The following is an 11,159-nucleotide window of genomic DNA, read 5'->3' on the forward strand; positions in this document are numbered from 1 at the left end:
AGACTAGACTGCATGAACATGTTTCAGATATAAGTTCAAAATCTCCATCGATGATCTCTAACCGTATGGAGGAGAATCACAATTTTAAATGAGATAAAATGGACATATTAGATATAGAGCCTTCATATAATAAAAGATTAATATCTGAAATAGTACATTAAAAAATAGAAACATAGAATAAACAGACAAAATGACACGGAGTCTTTGCCCAAAGCGTTCTGGCATTATACATTCTAATTAACAGATTGAAGGACTCTTCCTATACAAAATAAATAATAATAAAGGGCAAAGTAAGAGTCAACACATTTCTTTAAAAAATCACATCATTAAAAAAATATATTACAAATAAAGAGAAGTAAAATTACATAATAAAAAAATAAAAAATAAATAAAGAGAGGTAAAATTACATAATGAAAATATAAAAAATATAAATAATAAAGAGCATACAGCCACAACAATAGATGTAAAAATGAGTCATATATTTTAAATTCACAAATAAATGATACGTTTCGGTCAAGATTTGACCATCATCAGTACATAAAAGATGATAATAAAAATATTACAAACAAGAAACAACTCACAGTAGTCAGAAGGTGTTACAATAAAATCAAATTATTAAAAAGAATACATAAAAATAGCGCAAATTAAAACAAGGTGAAATAACGAAGGTGTTACTCTTCGATTGTTGTAAAAGTTGAACAGCGTGAATATAAATCAAGAAAGATGAGTGATATTTTAATCTTATGATACAATGTTCTGTTATAATTTCTGTTATCTTAAAGAGCGAAGTGCAAATTTCATGTAAAATACGGAATTTCCCAGTTCTATTAAAAACAAAAAAGAATTTATTAAAAAATTTTTTTAAAAATTATATCAGTACCAAGCACTTCCAAAATCATAATAATTCACGGAAAATAATTTGAGATTGTGATGAACAAGACTTACCACGTATCTAATGGCACGAAAACTCACAACTAAGACACCAGAATAAGTAGCAACCTTTGTAACATTATAGAAAATTTATTTTTTAATTCCGACAATTATGAAGGCCCGTCTAAAACGGAAGACTATTTATATCATGTGAAGAAAGGAAAGGAAATAAGAATAGAGGGGGAAACACTAAGAGTAGGGCGAGCAGCTAGTTATCAATAAGAGGGAGATAAATTTTTGGAAAACGTTCTGTATCACTCTGCTTATTAAGGCCTTTTTCTTGTCTTTTTATATGTATTATCTCAGAGACCATCCTTTTATAATAAGAACGTTTTTTTCTTTTGATAATCAAATTTATAAGCAAAGCTTCGGCACTCCCATAGGCTCTCTTTTATCACCTGTAATAGCGGATTTAGTAATGAGGAGATTAGAGACAGTGTCCTTGATGTCGTTGAATTTGGATATTTTGTTTTATTAAATATGTTAGGTATGTATTATTAGATATGTTGAATATATTTGTACCGCGGTTTCTCCCTCACAAATTGATATATTTTATTAGAACAATTCAATTCATTTCATCCGCGTCTCCAATTTACTACTGAAATAGGAGGAGATAGAATAAATTTTCTTGATATCACTATTTCCATCAACAGGAATCGTTTCATTTTTTATTGATATCGTAAGCCGATGTTTTCAAGAAGGTTTTTAAATTTTTACTCTAATTATCCTATTGCACAAAAAAAAGGTACAATTTTTTCGTTGGTACAATTTTTTAGTTGACAGAGCTTTTTTACTATCTGACTTTATGTTTCATACAAAAAATTTGACATTTATGGTATTATTAATATTTTACTAGATAATGACTATCCATTGAATTTTATTTTTGACACAGTTAATCAACGTATTATTGTAAAAATTTAATTAAAAATAGACATATAGCACATAATGATTTGACTGACAATATCTGTGCGAAACTGCTTCTTGGCTTACCATATATTCCTCTTCACATGGAGAAATTCAGGCGATTCAATAAAAACGACATCAGGGTATCTTTTCATGATCCTAATAAAATAGGTAAATACGAGTACATTACCGACGAAACCGCATCGTAATGAAAACGGTATCGTAAATCTCGATAATTCGAAAAATGCGGGCACACACTGGGTCACTTATGCGAAAAAACGCAAATAACACTGTTTACTTCGATGGCAATCTTAGACCGTCAAGGGAACTCAAACGATATCTCGGAGGCAACGTAACGTATAATCATCACTCTTATCAAACGTTCAATCAGAGCATTTGTGGTCAATTGTGTCTACGATTTCTTCGAGAAATAGATTGAAGGAAAAAATATATCTAATAATATATTGTGTGAGTCATCTCAGTTGATCGGTTATCTTTGATTCAATTATGTCATTGACTCTCACGTTGAGTGGAACAACCAGTATCCTCACACACGAGTTACTGCCCTGCTTTGGATTCAAGTAATGGTGAATACGAATTGGATCGTACGAATTGAGTGCTATAAACAGGTATTTGAGAGCTGTTATTCGTCACACACGACGCTTAACAATAAAGATAATAATGACGATGACGATGATTACATCCCATATTCGACGATGACGACAACGGTAGTAATCATAAAGAAGAAATACTGATTCTTCGAGCCAATGAGAATACTATGAGAAGCGAGATCAAATACGAGTATGTCTATCGATTAAATTTTACGAAACCGAATAACATCGGATCGCTATTAGGTATTAAAAATCTCGCGTAATACAACCGAATAAGTGATACGCGTCTGACCTGTAAACATTATGAATATAATTATAATTCGTATAGAATGCAACATTACTTTATACACAACAATGATAAATCAGCACATACGATACACAAATTCGCGGTGAACGTTCCACTTGGAATACTATAAATTGTCCGATACTCTCACACACGTCATTTATCTCCGAATCGTTGCGCGAAACGTTACCGATATAACGATAATAGATCAAAACGAACAATTAATAAACGTTCGTGGAGAAGAGATATCGATTCGACTTCATATACGACGCAGACGATAAAATATGCTCACAAGCTAAAGATGCTCTTTCTAAACGAGTCGGACGATTGTAAGAATACATCTATCACAATCATACCGCAGACATCACAATTATCTCACCGAACGATACGTTGGAAGAAAGCAGAGAGGAACGGAGGACAGATTGAACGCTGCGAATGTCGCATTTCTATGATCCCTAGGATTCGTTGTGAAAAATGAGTCTCGATATTCTAAGTATAGGGGGTGAGCCCATCTTCGACGATCGTATCGCTAAAATCGAGACTCACACTTACAATCCATACGCTAACATTCGGATAAAGCGATGAAATACGAATATCTATACAACATCAAGATTTGTACACATTACCGTGAGAGAGTTTTCTCTACATCGAGGAAAAATTTTCAACAAAAAAACGAGATGAAAACCGAAGAACAATCTCCACAATAATTGCGTCGCGTTCATGTTTGATGAGATTCGGTACGAATTAGGCGGTGTGGAAATTGATAGATCTAGAAACGTTGGTATTACCAGTAGATCATAAATTTCGCATCATTAGCAAGACTATAACGTTAGAAAATGCAGGATGGGACAGCAAATTAAACTGATTTCGTGTATTGCAATCTAAGGATTTCAACTTTTGCGTACCACTCAACACACTCCTAGGATTTTGTGAGGATTACAAACGCATAGTAATAAACGCGTGACACGAACTTATCTGGATACGTGCACGTAACAATAACAATTGCGTTGTGGCGCACGAATCGAAGCAACCTAAAATAATGCTATTGAAGATACAATGGAAAATGTAGTGTTAAACGATGTTAATAAATTATCACTTTTGTGAACGTTGAAAGGTGGACGATATCTCAGCATGGGCTTTTGGTCGTGGGACCTGTACGAATTTCCTCTGCTTCAAAGCACAACGAAACATTCATGGACTGTTAAAACAATATTGCAATTAGAAAAACCGCGATATATAATTTTTGCGCTTCAATTCGGAAGAAGAAACATACTATCGCAAAATTGTTCACAATTCGACGCATGTAATCTCACTAATGTAAAACTTTTTCTAAATTCTGATTTTTATCCTTACGACGATATGAATTTAGATATCAAACGCAACAAATTCACTATACTCTACGATATGTATGTAAAACTTCAAAAGACATACTACGGTTAAAACAATCGCGATGCTCTGTTATCTGTCGCGGAATTTATTGTAAACGATCCATTCGTAGTGATCGATTGTTCTCCCCAAAACGAATCGATAAAGAGCGCTACTGTGGATATTCGTATAGAAATCGAATGTAAGGAAAATATTCCACTGAACCCAGCTTATTATTCACGATAGGGTGAAAGAGTACAATCCATTGACTAATGTTATTCGCAAAATTATATAATATTTTTTCAATCTCTCTATTTGACATTTTATTATGATTTCTATTTAAATATATACTGTATTACGATACCATTTTTTTCTTTTTTTATTGAATTTTACATTATCATATTGTATTGTAATGTAAAACACATATTCCGTTAAATATGTTACATATATCTTAACATATTATATCTTAACTCAAATATTTATGATCCATATTTATGATATTTCATTTCCCTTAACTCAAATATTTATGATCCATATTTATGATATTTCATTTCCCTTTTCTCAATTAGATAAGAGTCTCATCAGGAAATATAAAAATTACGAAACGCGATTCATGTATCGTTTTTACTACATGTCGTATATACAAAATAATCACGAAACGTGATTCATTATTATTGACAAAGTTCGAGTATACATCGTTTCTACATATCGTGTCTCTCGCGTTCATCATCATCATCTTCGTTACGATTACTACGACGACAACGAGGACGAAGACGACGGCAGCGACGAATCATCAAAGTATAGATACTGAAATAATTCTACAAAAATCTACTAAAATATGATTATTTGAGTAACGTTGAAAACAATACGCAATCATCAATCGAAGAGGGAGAAATTAAACAGGCGATTTCGTTGTTCCAAGAATATTATCAAATACAGCTGATGATGGTATATTGAATAACTATAAGTTGCATTAAATGCGTAAACCACGATGTGGTCTCCCGGACATTCCGCACCACGAGCAAAATACAGGTAAGAGGAAATGGACGAAAACACATCTCACGTGGAAGTTTCATTTAGCGGATGCACAGACCTTGAAAACTACCGCATTCGCGTTCTCGCTATGGGCAGCGAATTTATTTTTATCGTTCGAACGTAAAACGTTAAATCCCGACATCTTAATATCTTATTGTAGTGACACACACACACGTACGCTGATCATAAACGTAATGAAAAAATTTGCTCCTCTTCGTTCAATGGACTTGGTGGAGTACTCGCTCACGCGTTCTATCCTTCCCAATTACATCGCTGAAATATACGTGGACAGTGCAAATATGCACCATGGCATATATACCTAAGCAAAAAACCTGCTATTAACAAGGAATATTTGCTTAATATGTTAACACACGAAATTGGACACGCATTAGGATTAATACACAGTCCGCGTGAAGACTCCATAATGTTCGCATTTGTAAGTAATAATAATAATAAAACCATTAAATATAGAGGACATTTTAGCCATTCAACAACTCTATGGAATTAAAAATCCAAGACTAACAACAACAACAACAACAACAGCAACTACACAACCACCAACGTCAACTACCGATATTACGACAAATAAACCCGAGTACGTAAATCTCTGTACTTTACAATATGTGAATACGGTGTTAGTATTACATCATCAAATATTCATCACGTATCAACGCTACGTATGGTCGATAAATATAGATGATAAAAAATACGACATACGTACTAAACAGCTACATGAATTTCCTTCCGGATAATTTCTCCTTATCAGCTGCATATCAAACGCCTTCGGGTGAAATAGTACTGTTTGTAAATAATATGATTTACATGGTCGATTATCCCAGTTTCAAATTGAAAGAAGATTGGCCAAAATATCTCTCGAGTCTAGGATTTCCCATGAATACTTTGATTAATATCGTAGTAAATACTAACAGAGAACAAACCTATGCAATTTTCGATAATAACGATGTGGCGCAGATAGACGAATGTAGTATGAGTGTTCGCTTGTATCAATCGTTACAAGCAGTATTCCCAGGAATACCGTCGGCTCCGACCTTGGCTTTCCGATATATGCATGGTAATATTTATTTGCTAAAAAATAATTTTACAAATTTGACGAGTTACGAGAATTGTAACAGAGGCTGTTAAATTTAATATAAACGTACTCAACGTCGAATGTTCGAGAGATGAATTATTGTGACAAATGCAGAATATCTTAGGTCGACTAATTCGAGTAATACATTAACAAAATACAACGAGGAATAAGAAGAAGGAGGGGGAAAAGATGGAAGAACATATAAACATTAAATAAAAAATTAAAACTCAAATGCTACAATCTTAACTAATGAGGTTATTACTTAACTAATTAAGTTAAATTCTATTAAATTAAAAAGTAAAACAAAAATGGTACTGTCTCTGGTTATTTATTTAACTCTAATCATATGTATTATTTATATAAAAGATTTGATACTAACAAAATTGGAGCCAAGTGAAATTCCTTAAAATTTTATGTATTATTCATAAAAAAGATTTGATATCAACAATTGGCACCAATTCCATGTAATTCGGATACTACGTTATATAAATAATATTAACTTTAATCCCAGTGAGAAATGATAATGGAATTGACATCGAATCGACCTTGTCAGTTCGAAATCATCAAATTGACGTCGAATCGATGTCGATTCAATATCAATTTCATTGACATTTCTCACTGGGATGATATTCCTACAAAAGATTTGATACTCAAAAGAGAAGGTCACTTTTTATATTTTTGCCCGTTTTTTAGGGGCTCATGTTTTTGACTGAATTGTATGCCAAATAATATATTGTAATGAGATATTAATTATAAAAAAGTTTCAGGTTGAGGTAACAATTGTTATCATAGTAGGAGCGGGGAGGGGAGTCACATATTACATCTATGCGAAAATCCGTTTGATTCCATCCCTCTCTGTTCGGATAATAATTTTCACCTCATCTTTAAACTTCTTTGTGATAAAAAAATCTATATAGTATATATAGATCTTTATAATATAAGGTAAAATTTTTGGAACACAGTTCAGTTCCAAAATTAAGTGCCAAAAAAACGAGCGATTTTTGCGGTCACTTTTTTTAAGAAACTATATAATCAAATTTAACATAAACCATTTACAAAGAAACATATTGGAGTACCTTTTATTAATGAAGATTTTCTCAAAATCACCATAGAAAAGCAATCAAAATTCAACACAATTTATACAAATTCATTGCTTTAATCACTACAAACACAAATTCATTGTTTTAAAAACATAAATTCACTGTTTTAAAAACAAAATTCCACTGCTTTAAACACACAAATTCTTTGCATTAACAATGAATTTATGTTTTTAAAGGCCGGTTTCATCAATGCCGATTAAGCTTAATCGTGACACGCCAACGCTAGAAAGAAATGAACTTTTTGGCGTTAACCATAGATAAAATTACATAGAGTTAACTAACTTTGACCATAATTGGTAGTCTTAGGGTTCTCAAAGTACGGAATTGGCGCAATGCAGGATTGGCGGAACACTCGTGATTGGTGGCTTCATTCCTCCGATTCCGCCGTTTTCTGTTGCAAAAGTTTATTTCTTTTGCGGATTCCGCCGATGCCTGCATGTGTGCGTGTACATGTACTACATTTGTATATTTATAAAAACTAAACTTGTTAAGCTGATTTAATGAAGGTAACCGTCTCCTATAAGCTCATTAATTAACATGTTGAGGTATGTTCGGATTCTCACCTGTTCTCTGGGTGTTATGTCATTCTTGTTTAATATTTGGTAAGAATGGAGTGATATCTGGGTGATGAAATCTAAACATAATCCTGAAGGTAATTAATTAAAGCAGGAAGTATAAACTCTTGTATAACGCATAACACGTAATGCATAGTCTCAATACAATTTTCTCAATACAATTGAGAAAATGTACCAAAGTTCTTTTTTTCCTTCCTTTCCATGAAATAACGAACTCTGATTGGTTGGATTTCTTGTGTATTATATGTTGTGCGTTATGCAAGAGTCTGTGCTTCCTGCTTAAATCTCCAGATAAATACGGAGGTCAATATAGTCAGAACATGAATGTCGCATATATAGTATACAGAAAAACGAAAATGTTAATCAAAACTAAAATGAGTACACAAAATAAAGATAGGGCAATGTTCCTAAATGTATGTGTGATTTCCGATTCCCAGGAGTTTAGTTTCCTATGTTTCATGGAGTGGAACTTGCAAATGCGCAATCAATAACAAACGCTATTCCGGTGGATCTAATGAAAGTGATCTACGGGAAAGAACAGTTCTTATGATTGGTCAGCGCTAATTGCGCATTCCGGAAATTCCGCTCCATGAGACATAGCAAAACACATTTTAGCGGAACGAAATCGACTGAATAAAGCCACGACTAATCACGAACGTTCCGCCAATCCCGCACTATGGAATCGCATATTCAGGGTGCACTCCCATGGGATGCGAAATTACGGGACATTCGTGATTGGTCATGTCTTTATGCGGCCAATTCTGCCGTTTTCTGTTGAGCAAATTTATTGGCCGTAACATAGTCTTTTGCATAACGCATAATGTATAGTATATAAGGGAATAGTATATAAAGGAACTAATCGAAATTCTTCTTTTCCATGGAATGAGAGGAAAGGAAAGATTCTGATTAGTTACTTCGCTTATGCACTATGCGTTATGCGTCATGCAAAAGTCTGTGCTGCGGTCTTATTTTTTTGCAGATTCCGACAATGCTTGCGCGTATAGCCGGTCATAGAAAGGTTGCAACACTTTTTTTTGGATGGATTTTGGAATGCAGCTTGCTCATCGAGTGATTGGCTCTTATTTATACATCCATGAATAAGAATCGATCATTCGGAGAACAAGTTGCATTCCGAAATTCATCGAAGAAAAAGTGTTGCAACCTCTCTGTGACCAGCTGTACATGTACAACATAAATTTATAAAAAACTAACTTTGTTAAGTTGGTATAAACGGAGAAAATTATCACCTACAAGTGCATAGTTAAGGAATAAGAAATTAAGAATAAAGAATAAATAATTTCAACCTATCAGAAATTGGATGCATTAAACTACACGATTTCTGATAGGTTGAAATCATTTTTTCTTTATTCCTAATTCCTTAGTCCTATTGTGCGCAAAACCTTAATCAACATATTGAGACTCTGCTCGGATTCCCATTTGGGTGTTTTCCAGATGTCATCCTTGTTTAACATTCAGTAAATAACAAGAATAGAATGATACCTGGGTAGCACTCGGGAATCTAAACATAATTCTAAAGGTAATTAAGTCTCCAGATAAATACGGAGTCAATATGATCAGAACATGAATATCGTATATATAGTATACAGAAAGGCGAAAATGCAAATCAAAATTAAAATAAGTATATAAAACACAATCGGCAATGTTCCTGTATGTGTGATTTTTCGATCCAAAGGAATTCATTTTCCTATGTCTTATTTGCTGGATCCGACGTGCATTATAAAGTTCTGCAATCAATCAGAAAGCAGAATTTTATTTCGTGTTGATGATAGGAAGCAAAATTCTGATTAGTTGCAGTGTGTCATATGATACACGTCAGATCCAGCAATTGATCCGAAGGAATTCATTTTCCTATATGTGATTTTCAATCCAAAGGAATTCATTTTCCTATGTCCCATTTAGAGAGCCTCACAGAGAGAGAGTAGCAAATTGCATCACGTGACCCGGTCTCCTCTGATTGGATTTGGTAATCAAGCTTCATAGAGCCATAATGCCGTTTAGATAACTGCAAAAACAGTATGCTTATCACCTTTATGCTGCTTTTCTTTTCAATTTTACAATTGATAAGGTCTTTGTAAGTGATATTTATTATTAATCTTGAAAATATATACTTTCCTCTATTGTACATAAATGCATGAAATGAAACTACGAATTTTTACATTTCAGATATCAAAACAGGATTTGTGCATATTATAAAGTGTCAGCCAGGTGCAGTTCTCCAAGATGCATAAACTCTAATAAAAAAGTATATTGCTGCACAACATTTGCCCAAGATGCAAACTCGAGACAAAAAATGGATTGATGCTGCCGAAATTCCTGATTGGAAACCTTCAGAATCAGCTTTACTGTGTGAGATTGGTACCAAAGCGTGTATACAAATGTTTTATAATGTAACTCCCGTAAACACAACAAAAATAACATCAATGTTGTAATTTCTCACTCAATATCAATATATTAAATTCAATATAATGCGAGTGTATGTAACGATTATGTAATTGAAAAATTCTAACATATTGATGTTACGTTAATGACAGTTGGTGAGACAAATATTTTTCTCTAATGTGTACCTCTTATTTGTTAGATTTATTTTTATTCATCAAAATTATTCCGCATTATTGATAGCAAAAAAATTATGAGGAAAGATGCCATATCAAGTTTATTTGCAAATGTAATAAATCTGTAAAATTAGAAAGAAGAAAAAGAAACATGTTATTCATAATGGTATCTATTACGTAAAAAAACTGCCAATTTTATGTGATTGAATTATCAGTATTTTTCTTTTCTCGTTATAGATGTGATAATTTATAATAAATGTAATAACAAAACTCAATCAGCGGGCGAAGTAAGAGTCAACCACATTTTTTAATTTTTTCATAAAATTATATATTGTATTAAACGCGATGAAACATCACGCCAAAAAATAATAAATAATAAAACTCTAAACTAATACATTACAAGTAACAAGTTTCGGCTACCAGTTTGAGCCCTCTTCAGACATTAGTACAATAAAAAATAACAGAATAAATTCAATTGTCGCAAGTATTCGCATAATCCGAGTAATCACAGTTCGGGTGAGTCTCGATCTCGAAACATTATTTCCGTATGGTTGTACAGTCAAAAATATTAAAATTGTCATTGTTGAAGTTCTAGTTAATAAAACGGATAAATTAAAAACAAAAAAACGTAACGGACAAATACGTATAAATAACATAATATAAAATACCTAAAGTTCAACAAAATTTCATAAAA

The 11,159-nt window shown here is 32.8% G+C and overlaps 1 long non-coding RNA gene and 1 pseudogene across 1 annotated transcript; both read left to right on the forward strand.

Annotated features, from left to right (window-relative positions):
- The first annotated feature begins 5,069 nt into the window (after positions 1-5,069).
- On the forward strand, positions 5,070-6,270 carry LOC108756929 (annotated as a pseudogene).
- Positions 6,271-9,417: 3,147 nt separating this feature from the next.
- On the forward strand, positions 9,418-10,304 carry LOC108756934. Its single transcript, XR_001939874.1, has 3 exons — positions 9,418-9,560; positions 9,813-9,984; positions 10,077-10,304. It is a non-coding gene; the product is annotated as an uncharacterized LOC108756934 (long non-coding RNA).
- Positions 10,305-11,159: the final 855 nt, after the last annotated feature.

This window comes from Trachymyrmex septentrionalis, unplaced genomic scaffold (assembly GCF_001594115.1).
Source record: "Trachymyrmex septentrionalis isolate Tsep2-gDNA-1 unplaced genomic scaffold, Tsep1.0 scaffold102, whole genome shotgun sequence".
NCBI classification, from domain to species: domain Eukaryota; kingdom Metazoa; phylum Arthropoda; class Insecta; order Hymenoptera; family Formicidae; genus Trachymyrmex; species Trachymyrmex septentrionalis.